At 41.0% G+C, this 20,780-nt stretch overlaps 2 long non-coding RNA genes across 2 annotated transcripts; one reads left to right on the top strand and one right to left on the bottom strand.

Annotated features, from left to right (window-relative positions):
• Positions 1–2,395: 2,395 nt before the first annotated feature.
• On the bottom strand, positions 2,396–7,295 carry LOC126194881 (uncharacterized). Its single transcript, XR_007538520.1, has 2 exons — positions 7,253–7,295; positions 2,396–2,745 (listed from the first exon to the last, which is right to left on the bottom strand). It is a non-coding gene; the product is annotated as an uncharacterized LOC126194881 (long non-coding RNA).
• A 3,857-nt stretch (positions 7,296–11,152) lies between these two features.
• Positions 11,153–20,500, top strand: LOC126194882 (uncharacterized). The gene is made up of 2 exons (XR_007538521.1): positions 11,153–11,212; positions 20,165–20,500. It is a non-coding gene; the product is annotated as an uncharacterized LOC126194882 (long non-coding RNA).
• The last annotated feature ends 280 nt before the right edge of the window (positions 20,501–20,780 follow it).

Here is a 20,780-nt window from a genome sequence, read left to right as displayed (position 1 = left end):
AAAGAACAACGAGTGAAATGATTCGATATTTAAATGCATGTAGTATCCGCAAAAAAAATTTCAGAATAAGTGTAATCTACCTGGTTCCATACAACGATGAACGTTAGAGCTGCAGTTGCTGTAAGTACTGAAATGCTATGTCATGAGATACCCATATACTAGGGACCATTATACCTCGTTAAAAGTCCTTAAAATACTGGTCAGCATCATCATCAATCGTCATATCAACCCTTGGATCAAGATATCTTTCAGAAAAACTGCAGGTTTTACATTCGTCAGCTATTTGCACCCATACTCCTCATGCATATTTTCTAACGCCATCTGCCTACGTCCCAGTCGATTCGTATCTCTGGGAAACCATCAGTGAACATCCTCGACCCGCCTTCCATTCGTCTGACACAGTCCCACCCACCTTCACTTCATGCTTTTCTCCCCCTGTCAGTGTAACCGGCCGGTGTGGCCGTGCGGTTCTAGGCGCTTCAGTCTGGAACCGCGTGACCGCTACGGTCGCAGGTTCGAATCCTGCCTCGGGTATGGATGTGTGTGATGTCCTTAGGTTAGTTAGGTTTAAGTAGTTCTGAGTTCTAGGGGACTGATGACCACAGATGTTAAGTCCCATAGTGCTCAGAGCCATTTGAACCATTTGAGCCCCTGTCAGTGTCCCATTTCCTCTCCTTGTAGTCCCCAACATGTTTTTCCTATTGCTAGATGAAAATGCATCAGCTTTCTATAGGATTCGCACTAAAAGTCTGCGACCCATTCCAATAATGGGAAGTCTATGACCCATTTCCATAAACGGAATCTGGTAATACTTGATTATAGATTTTGGTATTCATTCTATTTCAAAGGACTTCCGTATTTTATAAAAGTTGCCCCATCCCTTCTCTACTCTTTTTTTTCTCTCCTTCATCGAGTCGTCTTCACTTCATCGTCTTCACTTCCAGAGATTAAACGTGACACCTGTTCGTGTATCAGACTTATTTATGGCGTTCCTTTCTGACCCTCAAAGATTTGGTTTTGCTTATAGTACATATTTCATGACTACCTTCTACGTGATAGTTCCGTTTAACTCTGTATTCATGTTTTACACCCTTTACTGGTTCAAATTTACGGTCTTGCGTAATGTATACAGCTTTTGTTCAATTTAATTGTATCTTTTCATTTCTCTTAGAAATCTCATTTCGGATGCTTAAATAGTTTTTCTCTGTAGCCTGGCAAACACCTAGGTGTGACTGCCTTAGAGGCGTTCAGAAACTCTCACAGTTTTGCAAAATTCATGTTAGTTACTTTCGTGGCTTTCTTTCTGAATATTGAGGTTGCAGTACCACACAAACATATATAGAAATTTTACAGATGGCACACTCAGCTATAGAGTGTTTTCGTCTATTTTCCCCTATTTATATTATACCAGCTAGAAAAAAAATCAAACAATGGAAAATCCAGAATGGAATGAAACAATACCAGAGAAGGAAAGTTGCTATCGCGATAGGCACAACAAAAAGATTCATATTCAGACAAAAGACATTTCTTTGGAAAGTTTGTCAGAGGGAAAGTAGAAAACAGATAGGAACACCGAGGCCGATGAAAGAAAGATACTTCATTCTGAAAGGATGAAACAAATTTGAACACAATGGCAGACCAACCATCAAAAGTGACATTGATGGAGTGTACCTCGTGTGGTCCAATTGGGTCCATACGTGAATAATAATATATTATACTAAAAATCTTAATAACCTACAGGAGGACAGACTTCAAACGACGGAGTTAAAAACGCTAAGGACAAGACATTTGATAATACATCTTAAAATCATCCTCTTCGTCGGCCCTAGTCACACAATGGCCTCAAGTGATTCTACAATTTGCCTGTGAATTAGTACTACAGTGGTGTTTAGCGTCAGTGGGGTGTACAGGCATAGTTTTTTCATGTTTTCACCTCCATCGGATACTCTTCACTGACTGATGCCTCATTTTGCTTTTCCCGGTATCAAAATAGAGGTCCCGGTGTGGCATACATAAACAGTATATCTCTCTCATCTGAATCGCCAGTTGCTGGTACGCGGTTCGACACTTATCTTGTGTTTATATTCTTTTCGTTCATTATCTTTGGGTCTTGTAATCTTTGCAAATATTTGTATCTTACGATATGATCCATAAGCCCTTTAGGGTTTTCGCGTATATAAAGATTTTTTGTTTGCCCTAAAATTTCCATTCGTTTGAATGGAGAGAATTGCGACATAACGTCAACAGTCGATCAGAAACAAGGTGAATCGAAGGAAAGACTGCTAGTGGACGCTGCAATAAATCAGTGGACACAGTGAAAATTTGGCCGTCGAGCCATATATATACTTGGTTTCTTACCATTTATCGACGCAAAACATACTCAGAAAACAGTAAAGACACATTAGTATTGTTTATTAACAGTTGAACGTACAACATCAACATTATAAAAAATTTACACAAAGAAACAACATGAAATTAGATAAACCGTTTTTAATGGGTTTACGACTAACTCTTCTGTGAACGGCTGTGTGCCGATGACGTCGATATGGACTTGCCGACGCGGCTTACGTGCAGAACGCCTCCTCCTAGGGTGTTCCCAAGTGTTCCTCCGAGACTGCCAACGGTGTCTCCCAGACCTACGTCCACCGCGGCCGATCTCCGCGTCGTGGTCGTGGTGCTCTGGGCGTCCGCTATGCCAGCCATGACCAGTGCGGCAGTCAGCACCAGTGCGGTCATCACCAGCCTCTGTAATAAAACAGTTACTTGTGAATAACTTCTTTAAATTTCGTTCTTGTATCCAACCTGCAATGGCTGAACTTTGTTCATACGTTTATTCATACATTCGTGTTCCGTCAACCTCGTCATACATTAAGTTGATAAAAGATATGGTAAGATAATATGGAACAGTATAACAAGATTTATTTGTGAGTATGTAATGATGAAAGCTGGAGAACCGGCAGTAGCTAAATGAGGTTGTGGTAGACATTTCTCGTCACAGCTGCATATCCCAAGACTCTAGCTAGCTGTTTGCTGCAGGTATTGCATGCGCAAAGTCTCTCCATTTACCATGAATTTTCTTCTTAGGACACTACCTATGTTCCACTGTCTCTTTGGACATCATGGGTCATTCGTCATTTCTGTTATGTTGCTTTGTCACAGTGTGGTCAGTTCTGAAACTGATTGAGGTTCATGATTTTCTCTGTTGGTCGCTCCCGAGGTTTGGAAGGTCGCACCTTTTTTCAGAACGAGATTTTCACTCTGCAGCGGAGTGTATGCTGATATGAAACTCTCCTGGCAGATTAAAACTGTGTGACGGACCGAGACTCGAATTCGTGACCTTTGCCTTTCACCGGAAAGTGCTCTACCATCTGAGCTACCCAAGCACGACTCACGCCCCGTCCTCAGAGCTTTACTTCTGCCAGTACCTCGTCTCCTATCTTCCAAACTTTACATAAGCTCTACTGCAGTTGGAGTCCCAGGAGAGCTTCTGTAAAGTTTGGAAGGTAGGAGACGAGGTACCGGCAGAAGTAAAGCTGTGATCAAGGGGCGTGAGTCGTGCCTGGATAGCTCAGATGGTAGAGAACTTGCCCGCGACAGGTAATTGTCCTGGGTTCGAGTCACACAGTTTTAATCTGTCAGGAAAGTTTCGGATCTATTTTACCTATCTTCTCATTACTGAGGAACGAGGTCGAATTATTTCTCCATTCTTCTCATACATCATGCCTTCCTGGATGACTTATTTATTGTTTACCCAGGATGGTGCTCTAGGCTTTTGTCGGGTGACCCGTAAAGTTTTCAGTGTTCCGTGAATTGGTAGGTGTGGGAATCTTTTCACCCTCTTTTATTCATATCTTACTGGTTGTTGACGTTGGTAATTTGGTGGGGCAACATTAGCGATTACTAACAGGCGTGGCACTGGCGGGATTTAAGAGTTCTGGTCACGTCCTCATTTCACCTCTTACATGGATATCTATTTTGATGACCGGCCTACTTCTGCTCCGAACAGGAGAACAGTATTCGGCGGCAGGGTACAGAACTGCTTGTGTTGTACTTCTTAATTTTTATGCATTTCCTTCTCGAATATCAAAATTTGTATGAATTCCTAGTGGAACAAACAGTTGAGGTCATTGGTCGCTTGACTTACACAGTACTTAAACTACCGTATGCTAAGAACACCACACACACCCACGCCCGATGGAGGACCCGAACCTCCGGCTTCAGGGGCCGCGCAGTCCGTGACAGGGCGCCTCAAATCACGCGGCCATTCCGCTTGGCCCTCGAACATCACCAGACACTTTCCTTATTCCACTATTTTAGCTTTTGTCTTATATTCATACATTAGCAAGCAGGGGCGACCTGTGTTGTCTCCGTCTGTCACGTACGCTAACAACAGATTATGGCAAGTGCTAATGTAATCAAACACATTAATATGGTATATATATATATATATATATATATATATATATATATATATATATGTGTGTGTGTGTGTGTGTGTGTGTGTGTGTGTGTGTGTGTGTATATGTGTTAGTTACCAAAACAGCAGCCAGTGCCTCTCCTTCTGTGCTACTCAGTAGCTGTTATTATCTAATATTTCAAACAATGCCAGTCGATATAATTGCCTGTTAGTTTTCGTCTCGTGTTCTTCGGGCGGCGATTGTTTGATGATTTTTCTGACATTTCGCCAGCACTAGCATCCGGCATTGCCAACGCTTCACCCTCCACTGCTTGTGGTACGCAGGAGTCGAGCTCGCGGCTTCAGATTATATGTACCCGACGCACCAGCGTCCGACGGTTTTCCCGTTTCCATTGCCTCCAGTGGCCGTTCACTGCACCATGGGAATCTAGGACCCGTTCATGTTGAGGCTTCCCCGTTTCTTATTGAAGCTTTTGTCATTTATGTTTTTATAGCTTCACTGAATAAGCGGGTGTAGTAGCTCTTCTACACATTGCGCCTGCTTAGAGACGGCCGATTTCTCGACTTATTCCAGCCTGGAATGCGTCTCATTTTGCGGTGATCCTGGTTGTGATTGCTTCTTCAGTCATTCCAGCATAGACTGTACGTTGTATGCGGTATAATAGCGACGCTGGAAGTGGATACCTGTTCTCCTTCGCCGATGTAAGGCACCTTTTGAACTCATTCGTCGGTTTTTAAATAGTATTTACGTCCTATTTGCGCATTATACGGCAAATTCTGTCCGTTACTTTGGAAATGTACGGCAGAAAGGACGAATGAGACATTTCCGATGTGTTACTTCGTCCTTTGATTCCGCCACACTCCTTATGTAATGGGTGAACTACCAGTGGAACCCCAGAACGCTTTCCAGATGAGCTGGTTAGGAGGAATAGTGAGAACCTGGGACACTGTGGTGTCGAGCATAGACGCATAAGGACCGATACCTGCACAAACTTTTCATTCACCACCGAAGCCAGAAAAGAGGCATGCTTGATACGGCCTAACTCGCGCATGACGAATATGTGAGCCGCAGCACCTCAGACGCGAAATACACCTTAGCATAATTCTGTCCGAGAAACAACTAATCACTTTTACAATGACAGCCGCTAGTTAGAATTCCCATGCATATCATTTCCCGAAGGGTTGATTCCAGAGCAAAAGTTAAATGAGCATGTGCGAATATATAGGAAGGTCATTCATATTTCCGTATTCAGATCTATAATTCTGCTATTGCTTTCGCTGTTGATTCGTTCAAAATCTGTTGACATAACTATCCACAGGCAGGCAGTTGATCTCCGACCAAGTACAGCAATGACCAACCAATCACATTCGGTCTGGAATAGCCCAGAAGACAATGGAGATTTGGACGCTGTGTTGATTGTAAACTGTAGTATATGTCACTGTTCGTTCCTTTCCTAAGGTGTAATCTGTTTAACGGAGATAGGTGATTAAGAGCAACTGAATATCCAGCTAGAGTCTGAAAATATGTTACCGGTTGCCTTTTCCCCTATGCATTTCTACAATTTTGCGCCACAAATGAAATGATGAAACTTGGGACGAGTCGTATAGCTACACAGCGTTACCTACTACTGTCGCTATATACAAATTATCTGAAATTATCTAGCGTTTGTTTGTCCATTCGTAATAGATGAAATTTTAATTTACGGCTTTCCATGTGTAATGTGGCTAACATTGAACCTGGTGATATATTTCCGTCTCCATATTTTTAATACTCAGTTATGCTGCTAATAACGAATTGGCACCTCCTGGGGACAGCTGTAATACGGGCTGTTCATGTATGGCTCTGAGCACTATGGGACTCAACTGCTGAGGTCATTAGTCCCCTAGAACTTAGAACTAGTTAAACCTAACTAACCTAAGGACATCACAAACATCCACGCCCGAGGCAGGATTCGAACCTGCGACCGTAGCGGTCTCGCGGTTCCAGACTGCAGCGCCTTTAACCGCACGGCCACTTCGGCCGGCTGTTCATGTATGTTTCGTGTGATTACATATTATGTGATATGCGCGGCAATATTTGTAGTACACAGAATTGCACTATATTTTAAGTCACCTGTCTCTTATGTATATTTAGTTTGCAACAATAGATGCTAGCCCACAGCATTCTGAAAAATCTTCTTGAAGTTCCCGAGAACAATAATTCAGTTTGTAATTGTGGATGGCGAACATGGATCTAAGGGCAAGTCCCCCCAAGAACCAATCGAGTGTGCAGAACTTTAAGTCTTATTCCAGCATATACACTGCTACATGAGTGACACGTAATATAACAGCATTCATCAGAGAACTTAATATAGTGATTAATGTGAGACATCTTTCAAATATTAGTCGCTCATTGCCTCGCTAAGACCTAACAATAGGACCGTTGTGGAAACGAGATACTCTGCAAAACACTGCCTCTCTCAGAATGATGTTTTTCAATACGAGCGAGGTAGCACAGTAGCTAAGATAGGAGGGGGATGCTTCAAATCTCACACCTGTCATTCATATTTAGGTTTTCCAAAGTATCCCTAAATCGCTTAAGGGCAATGCTAGAATGGCTCCTTGACCGGCCGCCATCGAGTTCCCTCTCTATCTTCATTCATTCCGAGCTTGTACCCCATCTCTATTGACCTCCACCTCAACGGGACCTTAAGTCCTAACTTTCGTCACTTTAGGCAGTTGGAGACTGCTTCTTAAGAAACCATTAGACACCGCATCACTGACATGTCTCAGAGACAAATGTTATATGAAGGAAGTCAGACTGACAACAATAATCTGAACATCAAATTCTCTTACCGGTGCGTACAGCTTTTGACAACCCATAACTTCGATTGGTGTAGCACTGTTCACCGTAACGTGAAGTGGAGGTATATATACAGCACACTATCTCCGTGCGTCTCATGAAGTCACCACTAGAGTCGTGGTCACAGCGGGTGGCTACGACGATAATGATTCCAGAGGAAAAGTCATTCTTCTTTAAGCTTTGCTAATTATGTCCGCTAACCGTCAACGCACATGAATTTATCAGATTTCACTCGACGCTTCCTACTTCCTCTGAAAAATTTTCGAGCACCAGAGAACTGCCTAGAAATTAAATTATTGTTTCATATTTTAAGAAAATTAATACATCCACGATGTGGAAAAGATCTGCGCTTTTGATACAGTAAGTTAATACTTTCTGAGATGTATTGAGGTCAAGTATGCAGTTTCTTGGAGTTTAACAGTGCCAAGGATGTCCACTAAACCGGTTTTCTGTAGAAGAGTTATTGTGAATAAGTTATACCTAATGTACACGAGATGTATAAGGAAGAATGTTAAAATACGGAGAGCTTAGAAGTAATGAAATAAAATGAAGTAGAAAACTCGCTCAGTATTTATGTATCAAATAATTATCCAACAAAGTCCTTTTATACGACGAAGACACGTAATCTTTGGGGAAATCTTACAGAACATACACTGTGTGTGCGCATGTGCATTACTGCTATTGAATACGTAATCGAATCTCATTGTAAGAATTAAGTATTTCATCATCCACAAATCTTGAAACAACGAGCTTACATATCATTAAGATGTGCCCAGATTTCACAATACACGCTTCTTCAGCTCCTACACTTCCGAAGTGAGAGACAGCTCCTAGCACACATACCAAAATTTAACTATCTTATAAATTAGTTGTCATGCACAACCATCGTAATTGCTACCAAGAGAATCTTACAGCTTTGGATACTTTCTGTGACAGACAAGAGGTATCATGAAGCAGAACAATTTTAACGACATCCTATAAACTATCAGAAGATTAATGAATATTTCTGGCTTAACAAAAGTTGTTATATTTGTGCTACTTTTTTCCCTTTTAAAGCAATTTCAAGAGATTGTTTGATATAGCTGTAATTCCCTAAACACGCACACACAAACACACACACGCACGCACACACACACACACACACACACACACACACACACACACACACACTCAGAAAGAGAGAGAAAGAATGCACGATTAAAAGAACATACACGAATGCATCTGATACGTATTTTTAATTATACATTTTGAGCGAAATGTAAGAAGGTATCGCATATTATGTAACTACTTATATCAACCCCGAAGCTAGGCTTCCCCATCCATTTCGTTATTTCGCATTGTAGAAACGAAGACAGGAGTACTATACTCTCACTCAGATACGTACCTAACGTCGGTATCATCATTTATTACATTAAGTGTTGTGCGTTTCACTTGATCATATTAATACCTTCTAATTGGTCGTTGTGGTCTTCAGAGCGAAGACCGGTTTGATGCACTTCACTAGTGCTACTCTATCGTGTGTAAGCCTCTTTACCTCCGAATAACTGCTGCAACCTACATCCACTTACGTCTGCTTATTGTACTCACCATTTTGTCTTTTACAATATTTACCTCACGCTTCCCTTCAGACCTAAACTGCTGATGCCTTGTCTCCTCATAATATTCCCTATCAATCGGCCAGTCTTTTAGTCACGTGGTGCCAAAAGTTTCTTTTCTACACACTTCCACTCAGTACCTCATTACTCGTTACGTTATCTTTTCATCACCTGTCTGTACCACCACATTTCGAGAGACTGTACTCTTCTCGTCTGAACTGCTTTTCGACCACTTTTCACATCCGTACGAGCCAAGATTGTATTCCACACAAATACCTTCAGAAAAGACTTCCTAAGACTTAAGTTTATATTCAATGTTAACAAATTTTGCTTCTTAAAAAACGCTTTTCTCTCTCCCTTCTGTCACTGCTTCATTTTCAAGCCCTTTCAGCACTATCACTGGCTTCTGCTCAAAATAATATGACTTTTCGCTCCATGTATATTATCGCCGGTACCTTCAAAACTTCTGAGTGTATTTCAGTCAATACCGTCAAAACTTTCTCTAAGTCTAAACCTGCCGTAATCGTAAGTTTTGGGTTCCTTTAATCAGTCTTGTAAGGCAAATTGTAAAATCTATTGCCACGCGTTTTCCTGCATTCTCCGGTACCAAAGCTGATCTTCCCCGTGATCGGCTTCTACAAGCTTTTCCATTATTCGAAACTAATTCAAGTCAACATTTTACGGGCATGATTTTCTAAACTAATGGTTCACTAATGTGCATACCCTTCGCAGATTGGTTTCATTGGAGTCGGAATCGTCACATTCTTCCTGAAATGTGAGGGTATTTAGTCTGTCACATACATTTTGCACACTAGTAGGAACAGCTTAGTCATAGATGGCTCTTCCAAGGATGGCTCTTCCAAGGATGTCAACGGTACTGAAGGAATGTTGCCTAATCCAGGGGCCTTGTTTCGATTCGAATCATTTAACGCTCTGTAAGGTTATTCGTGGAATATCATACCTCCAATCACATCAACATCAACTTGCTTGTACTTCCTATAATACTGATTTCAGGCTGATTTGTCTTGTAAAAGCCCTCTATATAATCCTTCCACTTTTGAAATTTCTCTTCTTTTATTGGTAGTAGTTTCCTATCTGAACCGTTGGTGTTCATACAGTTTCTTCTCTTTCCTCTAAAGGTGTTTTTAATTATCCTAAAAGTGTTATCTACGTTTTCCCTAGTTATACATGCTTTCATAGCCTTCAATTTCTTTTTTAGCCACTCCTGCTTAGCCATTTTGCACATTCTGCCGGTGTAATTTCTTAGATGTCTGCATTCCCTTTCACCTGCTGTATTTGGTGCATTGTTGTATTTTCCTCATTCGTCGATTAAATTCAATGTCTTAAGTGATATACATAGATTTAGAGTAGGCTTTGTCTTCATACCTAACTTATCCTTTCACTATTCCATCTCCCAATGCTAGCCATTTGTCTTCTGTTCTATACTTTTCCCTTGTTACAATCAATAGTTGCCTCATGGTCTCTTTGAAACTGCCAACAAATTTCGGTTCTTTCAACTTATTCAGGTCCCCCTCTGATTAATTTCCCGTCTTTCGTAATATATTTAGTTTTAATCTATGGATCACAGGCGTTAAATTATGGCCAGAGGCCTCAGCTGCCTTTGGAAATGTCTTAAGGCCTAAATCTGTTTCCGAAATCTTGTTCGTAAAAGGTCAGTGTATAACCAACACGAGAATGGCCAATACGAGCGTAATCTTTGTCATCCACTTCGGACTATTCAGTTTTCGATGGCTAAACCTTCCACTATTTGAAGAAACCGTGCGATAACTGAAAACGTGAATACTGTATTTTAGCAGAACTTAATTTTAGCTGCTAATAAATTTATTTTTTGGGATCCTCACTAAACATATCGTGTACATTATGCAGTTAGTGGTCTAGTTTCACATTTTCATCTTTGACTGTGGAATATGAAGTCTGTGTTAAAATTTTGCAGCGTGGAATGATCAGTTATGGTACATTTACTGAGTATGAAGAAAATTAAGTAAATGAGAAACAAGAGGCCACAACCTTCTTGCAAGTTGCTGCTCTTTTTCACTTGGAAAACGTCAAATTAAAATTCAGCTGTAGAAACAATTTTGAAGCAAGTAGGAAAGACGAACAGATAAATTTTCAAATGTGGTAATTAGCGCTATTAGTCGTTACTAGTAAACAGTGTATTTTCCTCAGGAGTCCTTATCAGTGTTGCCACCTGCTGCGTCCTTAACTCGAGCGGTGACCTAAATAAATGGGTAGCGATAGGCTTTAGTATATATATATATATATATGCCGCTGTTGCTTGACCAACTATCCAGTGCTCTAGAAAACGAGGCAATGGTTTCCTACAAGCTGTCTAGAAAGGTAATACAGTTTCACTCACTAATACTTCAGTCCCTTCATATTTCTTACAGCAATTTTTGTAGCAGAGATTTCTTTTAAGCCATGAAACAACTAAAACATTAATGAGATACGACACATTATACAAGATCGTTGTTAGAATATAAGGACTTCACACCGTTGCAGGTTTCTTCTCATCCTTCATTTATTTCGTATGTACACCGAGGTGACAAAAGTCATGGGATACCTCCTAATATCGTGTCCTTCTGTATCGGCGTAGTGCAGAAACTCGTCGTGTTATGGCATCCAGAAATCGCAGGAAGTTCCTTGTATCAACATTGAGACATGTGGCCTGTATGACCGTCCATAATTTCGGAACTGTTGACAGTGCGGGATGTTGTGCGGGACGTGTACGAACTGAACTCTAGATTATGTCCGACAAATGTTTGATGGGATTCACGTCGGGCCATCTTTATGCCATAACCCTCGATTTTTCCATAATATTCTACAAAGAAATCGCGAAAATATACACTTCTGACATCGTTATGGTAGTATTGTGAACACTGTCAGTTTTTCAGTAATGTAGAATACCGACTTATGTGTTAGAATAATTTAGGCATATGTAATTATGTGGTATACTAGATTCATACCTTAATTTAATGTGAGATTATGGTATCGATTTGTACTACAACTGCGCCATCTAATGTATTTACATATTACTAACAAGGGAACCTCCCCATCGCACCCCCCTCAGATTTAGTTATAAGTTGGCACAGTGGATAGGCCTTGAAAAACTGAACACAGATCAATTGAGAAAACAAGAAGAAGTTGTGTAGAACTGTGAAAAAATAAGCAAAATATACAAACTGAGTAGTTCATGGGAAGATAAGGAACATCAAGGAGAGTGGGCCCGCAGGAGCGCCGTGGTCTCGTGGTAACATGAGCAGCCGCGGAACGAAAGGTCCTTGGTTCAAATCTTCCATCGAGTGAAAACTTTAATTTTTAATTTTCAGTTTATGTGACAAACTCTTATGTTTCCATCACTTTTTTGGGAGTGATTATCACATCCACAAGAAAACCTAAATCGGGCAAGGTAGAAGAATCTTTTTACCTATTCGCAAAGTGTACAAGTTAGGTGGGTCGACAACATATTCCTGTCATGTGACGCACATGTCGTCACCAGTGTCGTATAGAATATATCAGATGTGTTTTCCTGTGGAGGGATCGGTTGACCTATGACCTTGCGATCAAATGTTTTCGGTTCCGATTGGAGAGGCACGTCCTTTCGTCTACTAATCGCACGGTTTTGCGATGCGGTCGCAAAACACAGACACTAAACTTATTACAGTGAACAGAGACGTCAATGAACGAACGGACAGATAATGACTATGCAAAAATAAAGAAAGTAAAATTTTCACTCGTGTGAAGACTTGAATCAAGGACCTCTCGTTCTTCAGCTGCTCACGCTACCACGGGACCACGGCACTCCTGTGCTCACGTTTTCCTTGATGTTGCCTATGTGGCCCATGGACTACTCAGTTTGTATATTTTGCTCATTTTTTCACAGTTCCACACAACTTCTTCCTGTTTTCTCAATTGATCTATGTTCAGTTTATCAAGGCCTATCCACTGTGCCAAGTTATAACTGAATCTGAGGGGGGTGCGATGGGGAGGTTCCCTTGTAAGAATGTTTACGCTGAAATCTGTCAGCTGTATAGTGGTTACGAATGGAACATTTGTAATAGACGTAATGATATCTGTCCACATAGGTGTTGTTTCAAATCTGACGTACTAACTTCTAGTATAGCTCATGATTCCGACATGGATATACATTGCATAGCAACTCTTATTGTATTGAGGGACGAGATTATGCAACGATACAAACGTACTAATGTTGGTATTCCATGTGTTGCACATTTTTGCAGATAATAATGTGTGCTACTATGTTAGTTGCTGTACCGTAGCGTTTTCGGTCCCATCTTTTGCAGATCCGAAGATGCCAACGGAGAAATGCCGAAATCAGTCTTCCATATAAATAAATGACATCAGCTATCCTCGAAGTTACAGAAAATGAGTGTTAAAAGGCGCGAAAAATTGTGGCTCAGTGACATGGCGCATCGTCATCCGCAAAAATAAAGTTCATGAATGGCTGCAAATGGTCTCCATGTAGACGAACGTGAACTGTTCAGTTGGACCAGAGGATCCAGTCCGTACCACATAAAAAACACCACATTATTTTGGGGCCACCACCAAATGAACTGCTAAATTGGTTTTTACTCTCCGGCAAATAGTAGAAGAGAACAAAGAATTTAATGTTGGTGTGTACCATGTTTGCAATGATTTCCAATCTGCATTTGACACAATAAATTGGGCAAAACTTTACGAGGCTATGATGGGAATTTTGGGTGCCTTGAAAATTTATGTTTGATAGAGGTCAGGACTGAAGACTACAACAACAACAAATAACTGAGGTCACACTACGCAACCCCCAATGTACTGTGCGAGTGCAGTCTACATTATCACCCCAGTTACCTGCGTGAACTGGGCGAAGACAAGGGGATAGGCTTTCCTGCCTACTCTTCAATTTGGCACTCGAAAAGTGATACATGAATCGGATATCCAGATAAAAGGTACCACCTATCATAAGTCTGTACAAATATTGAGAATGCAGATGATTTTTACCCAATTAATAGAGCATTTAGAAATCTACGAAGTGGATTCTCAGCTCTAAAACTGAGTGCAGAGAAGATGGGCTCGATAATTATTTAAGGAAAGACCAAATATATATGTAATGGTACAAGTCAACGCTTGCAGCCCACAGTAACACTTGATGGAATCACTTTTGAGCGAGTGGAATGTTTCACATATCTGGGCGCAAAGATAGAAGCAAACAGCAGCACTCTGACTAAAATTATGGCCCACGTGCTTCTAATCGATGTTGTGTATTGCGCATAAACATGGACGATTACAAAGTAGGAAGAAGCAGACTGAGATCACACGAAATAAGCATACTGAAGAGACTCTGTGGACCTGTGTATGAATATGAGATTGGGAAGGTGAAGGAATGAAGAGCTTTATGACTGCTATGAGGAGTATGATGTGGTCACATTCATAAAGTGTGAGATGGGCTGGACACATAATACGACTCAATGAGACAGATCCCGCAAGGAAAGCCTCCTGTAGTGAACCTGGAGGAAGAAGGGCAAGATTACGACCCAGGTTGAGATGGAGTGACAAAGTTGGAGAAGAAGCTGCCTGAATTGGCTCCCGTCCAGAAAGGAATGACGGAAAACTACTTACAAGGCCAAGTGCCATCCTCGGATGTAGTATCAGAAGAAGAAAAGTGTCTGTACACGAATGTCGCCCTTCGTCAATGATATTCGGTTCCTAACCCGACAAGAATTGCTGCTGTCAACGAATTAATGTCCGTCTCCACCAGATTCCAAGTGAATACGGGGAAGGAATATGCATGCGCTGCAAAACTGGAGTCCCGTACGTCGCATAAGGCTACAGCTCAAAGCGCGACGTAGAGCTTCACGTCTTCGTCACACCGAAAATTGACTGTAAGTGACTGGAGGCGGGCACTGCACTCACGACTTTGCCCGTTTCCCAATGAGACAAGTCATCAAGAGCACTAGCGTACCCATAAGTTGTTTATCTCGCAGTGTGTAGAGGGAGTAGCTCAGGCATGAGGTAGGTCCGTGAGATTTCGGATGCCTTTTACGTACCGTGACACGCGCTCACTCATTCAGGATGCAGTCAACTCGAACCCGCATATTTCTTCCAACATTCTCGATGAACAAGTTTTGCCTTTTTTCATCCTCTTCAGTGTATGGTACAGACACTCCCATTTTCCAAGATGACGACAGCCGTCTTTATAGAGTTGCTTGTATACGTTCCTGGTCTGACGAACCGATAGGCATCCTATGACACGTCGACTGGCCCGCTATATCGTCTGTTTCTTTTTCCAAAGAAAATGACTGGTACCACATGGAAGGAGGATTGCCGAGTAGAATTCACCATTCCCACGTTTCGGTACCTTATATTGCCGAAGCTTCGATCAAGTGTACCCGCTATATAGAGATTATCTAAATAAGTTCGTGGATACTTTTCTTCCTCCTGATGTAACCATTATCACGGCGTGATGTAGCGTTACAAGATGTAAACTTATTGTTTTCCAGGTTCAGACATTTTGTTCTGTGTGAAACCACACTCATCAAACTAAATATTTGTGGTCTCGTTTTCGCAAGAGTGAATTCATTTATAGTTATTTACAAGCTGGCACTGGAGTCACACGAGTTCGTGTTGTGGAGTATTTGTATCTAGGACTGTCACTGGATATTTTAGTTTGCTTAATTGCTCTACACAAATTCAGGATGTTATCACAATATTTGTTTCCGAAGATTCATACACTGTTGCCTAATGCGGATCCACTATTGTAACATATTTTATAGTGCAGGTTGTGGCAGAATGATTTGTCAACGTATTTCTTGTGGTCTCTGTGCTCACATTTCCGGAAACGAGATACTTCACACTAGCTAAAGTGAACACTGACTTGAAATATAGCGGCATGTTGAGAGACTTAAATAACAAGATTCGATTTTGTGGTCAGATATACTTAATAATTGGTGGAATAACGAGCGTCAGCTGTTGCGAATACACTATCAAGATCACAACTGTGTTGTTAAAGTGCGTAGATCTAAAACTATCTATTGTATTTAGGTAATATTACACGTGGTACGATGGAACCATGCACACAGAAGTCTGAAGACAAGTAAACAGTAAGTAGTTTCAAATTAAAATAAGTTCTTTATCATTATTGTTCTGGTCTCATGTCTGTTGTTTGAAGTTACTAGAAATATGGGTCTATTACTTAAGCAAAATAATATAATTAGTTAAGTATCTCCAGAGTGAAGGTGTATATTTTGCTCAGTGATTAATCCAAACTACCTCCGTTAACGATTGTACTATACTGGAAACGGGTTAAGACGTTACCTTACGGTTACTGGCTAAGTAGTAGCTCTTCTAAACGGCGTCCCACCCGAGCAACACAATTGCACCTGTGGCTACTTGTACCTTAGACCCTGGACTACGCACGGCCTTGTATAAAAAGAACCACTCTGTATACTCATAGGGTCGAACCACGCACGTTTACTTTCATGCCTAAGAGTTAATTCGGTGCAGTCAAATAGTCTATTATTAATAAAATACACAGACATAGAAAATGAAAGACAAAGAATAATTCAATAACGGTTCTATTCTAACATCTGTAATTGATGTAGATGCCAGACAATTACGCTGAATAACTTTTTCAGAAAAGGACGTGTCATATAAATGGGAAATAGTCCTACAATAGTCAGTTAAAATACAGACAGAAAATTCCCTTGTCAAACGCAATAAGGCTACGTTGAGAATACTACGAGAATGGTAGGAAAATACCCAAAATAAATGGCCACTAAAGAATAGTAACTCATACTCAGTCTCTCCTCAGTCCCATGATGTAAGGGTAATATGTTAAGAGTCTCCCTCTGAAATACATTCAGACGTATCGAAATATAAACTCTCTACAGAAGTTGTATGTTACCCGCCATTCACCGCTCAAAACCAAAATCCTACACGACTGAATCATGCGTGTTACCTCAGGCAGGCCTCCCTCCTCAAAGAACTCGACATAAGGTGTCCTGTATCGCTCCCTTAAGCTCTTCACTCGAAAAGTCCCAGTCTCCACTTGATTCCCGTAGTATTCTACTACTGTCTGCTTGCCCATTGGCTGAAGGCTATCCCCAACAAAAATACGTCGTCCTTAAGCTCTACAGACATAATCTGATTCAAGTTGACCCCTTCGGTTTTCTTATCAATCGTGGTATCTGCTAACACAACCCATTAACCACTTATGAATTAGCACTTTTATAATAGCACTTGCAATCACCGTTTTAATAAAGTTACTGGTTTAACAGTAAACCGTTCATTAAATAGCTACACAAGTATGACAATTTGAGCTGTTGACGCTGTGTTCATTTACACTGTAATGGTGACGGATACGATGTTCTGACAAACATTTCAATAATGGAACAGATATAAAGGACATAATAAATCAGTAAATAAAATAGATACAGATTGTAGGATTCAGAGATGACAGCTAGAGTAATGCTATCATGTGACACACCGTTTGTTGAAATCGCATGAAACTATTGAGAGTTGTTAACTGTGATAATGTTTGTTGTTGTTGTTGTGGTCTTCTGTCCTGAGACTGGTTTGATGCAGCTCTCCATGCTACTCTATCCTGTGCAATCTTCTTCATCTCCCAGTACCTACTGCAACCTACATCCTTCTGAATCTGCTTAGTGTATTCATCTCTTGGTCTGCCTCTACGATTTTTACCCTCCAAGCTGCCCTTCAATGCTAAATTTGTGATCCCTTGATGCCTCAAAACATGTCCTAACAAACATGTGCCACAAACTTCTCTTCTCCCCAATCCTATTCAATACCTCCTCATTAGTTACGTGATCTACCCACCTTACCTTCAGCATTCTTCTGTAACACCACATTTCGAAAGCTTCTATTCTCTTCTTGTCCAAACTGGTTATCGTCCATGTTTCACTTCCATACATGGCTACACTCCATACAAATACTTTCAGAAACGACTTTCTGACACTTAAATCTATACTCGATGTTAACAAATTTCTCTTCTTCAGAAACGATTTCCTTACCATTGCCAGTCTACATTTTACATCCTCTCTACTTCGACCATCATCAGTTATTTTACTCCCTAAATAGCAAAACTCCTTTACTACTTTAAGTGTCTCATTTCCTAATCTAATTCCCTCAGCACCACCCGATTTAATTTGACTACATTCCATTATCCTCGTTTTGCTTTTGTTGATGTTCATCTTATATCCTCCTTTCAAGACACTGTCCATTCCGTTCAACTGCTCTTCCAAGTCCTTTGCTGTCTCTGACAGAATTACAATGTCATCGGCAAACCTCAAAGTTTTTAATTCTTCTCCATGAATTTTAATACCTACTCCGAATTTTTCTTTTGTTTCCTTTACTGCTTGCTCAATATACAGATTGAATAACATCGGGGAGAGGCTACAACCCTGTCTCACTCCTTTCCCAACCACTGCTTCTCTTTCATGCCCCTCGACTCTTATAACTGCCATCTGGTTTCTGTACAAATAGTAAATAGCCTTTCGCTCCCTGTATTTTACCCCTGCCACCTTCAGAATTTGAAAGAGAGTATTCCAGTTAACATTGTCAAAAGCTTTCTCTAAGTCTACAAATGCTAGAAACGTAGGTTTGGCTTTTCTTAATCTTTCTTCTAACATAAGTCGTAAGGTTAGTATTGCCTCCGTGTTCCAACATTTCTACGGAATCCAAACTGATCTTCCCCGAGGTCCACTTCTACCAGTTTTTCCATTCGTCTATAAAGAATTCGCGTTAGTATTTTGCAGCTGTGACTTATTAAATTGATAGTTCGTTAATTTTCAGATCTGTCAACACCTGTTTTCTTCGGGATTGGAATTATTATATTCTTCTTGAAGTCTGAGGGTATAATGTTTATTCACTGTGAAATATTTGCTTCTGTACTTTTAAAGGCACTGAAATAGTACTGTGTAATTGGATGTGTGTCATTTTTCTGGAATGGCTTGATTGTTAACGATATGGAGTGGCCAAAAAGCAACAAGAAATTAAAGCCGTAATTTTGCTATCACTTCGTAACATTCCAGAACGGCAACTCCTCCACGATCCCAGGCACCTATGCAAAATGGAGCGTAAATCCTCTTTCTGTAGGTACAATTATTAAATATTTAGTTCTGGAGATTCAATATTCTTTCTGATCAACTTTTTAATTTTTCAGGAGAGAATTACGAGGAATCACTCAATGTACTGACCTATAAGCATTTATGCTTGTGCACGTGCATTGGGTAGTCTCTCATATTTTGGAGTGGGCGTGCGGTTCTAGGCGCTACAGTCTGGAACCGAGCGACCGCTACAGTCGCAGGTTCGAATCCTGCCTCGGGCATGGATGTGTGTGATGTCGTCAGGTTAGTTAGGTTTAAGTAGTTCTAAGTTCTGGGGGACTGATGACCTCAGAAGGTAAGTCCCATAGTGCTCAGAGCCATTTGAACCATTTTCTCCCCTATTTTCATGCTGAGATATGCAATTCTTACTTTCGACACTGATTTGTTCTTAAATCACCAGATACTCCATAATCGGTATACTTAAATTATATGCAGATGTGCTATCAATAAAGCTGCTTTCATACTGCAGTTAACATTGCCTCAGTGCTTTGTAGTTATCGAAAGAGGCTATGACGTACCACAGCTCATCACCAGTCCATCTTAAATGTGCGAAACGAAAATTTAATCAGTTCCACACATAAGGGAAGTAGAACACTGCTAGTCTATGACAACTAACTCTTCAATAGATACGACATTATATTGACGTGTGAGAATATCGACAACGATGTGAGCCTAAGCAACTTTTCTCAACTGGAATTTCGAGGAACTTGTAAAGAAAACTCAGTTGTTATTAACCAGAAGCACACAAACTGAGGCACTTGGAGTCAGCTGCATCTGTCTTCAAAGATTTATGTGCCAGTGATTTCACTTTATTTCATTGCCCGTGATCTTTCGCGCTGCCCTTTCCAGAATGTTTCCAACCCTAGCCCTACATGGTGTGGGTTGTGTAAGCTTGAGGAATATTTTGCCAGTCTAATCTATAAGTGATTTTTAAAAAGCTCATTTTGACAGTGACTGCATTTGCCAGTATCTTGCCAACGAACTGAAGTGACACGTGCTTTACTTATCAGTGAGCCTATGAAGTCATTTCACTTGGCGTCTATACAAACTGTTACACCCAGTATTTGTTAAGAGGTAACTGGCTCCAATTGTGACACATTTATTATATAGTAAGATATGGAACAAGTTCAGAAACAACACAAATTGTTTATCGATAACTGCTTTAATTCAGACATTGGCGATGTCCGTGGCGGTGCTGGTTGCTGTACTGGGGCTGAGTGACCCAGTGGACGCCCAGGACAGCTCGACCACGACCACAAGTACGACTACGACCACGACGCGGAGACCGGCCGCCGTAGATGTCGGCTTGGGAGGCACCCTTGGCGGTGTGGAAGATACACTTGGGAACACCCTGGGAGGCGGTGTGTTACACGTCAGCCGCGCTGGGAGGGCTCCAGCAATTTCATCAGTCCACAACCGTAACGAGAAGGCCCGGACGTAGTTACATACAAAGTGTGCATTATTTTTGTACGTTTAACCGTGAATAAACCACAGAAGAGATGATGAATTTCTGCTGTTGTCTTCGTCGAGCTATCGAAGAGTAATTTGCGGACCGACTCTACAGCTAAATTAATTACTTAACTAACATTGTTAAGAATGGTACTCAGCTCTCATTTCAGCCATACTGACGTAAGTTTTCGATAATTTTCGGGATTACATATGTCGTGTGGGTTCAAAATTAATTGCGGCACGTGCTTCATGGTTTGTATGTTTCAGTCTATTGGCTACAGTCCACCAGACATATATCTGTACTACACTGGAATATCTGAAAACATGCACTGTAGCAG

This window comes from Schistocerca nitens, chromosome 7 (genome assembly GCF_023898315.1).
Source record: "Schistocerca nitens isolate TAMUIC-IGC-003100 chromosome 7, iqSchNite1.1, whole genome shotgun sequence".
In the NCBI taxonomy this organism is placed as follows: domain Eukaryota; kingdom Metazoa; phylum Arthropoda; class Insecta; order Orthoptera; family Acrididae; genus Schistocerca; species Schistocerca nitens.
This window is presented reverse-complemented; position numbering and strand designations above follow the sequence as displayed.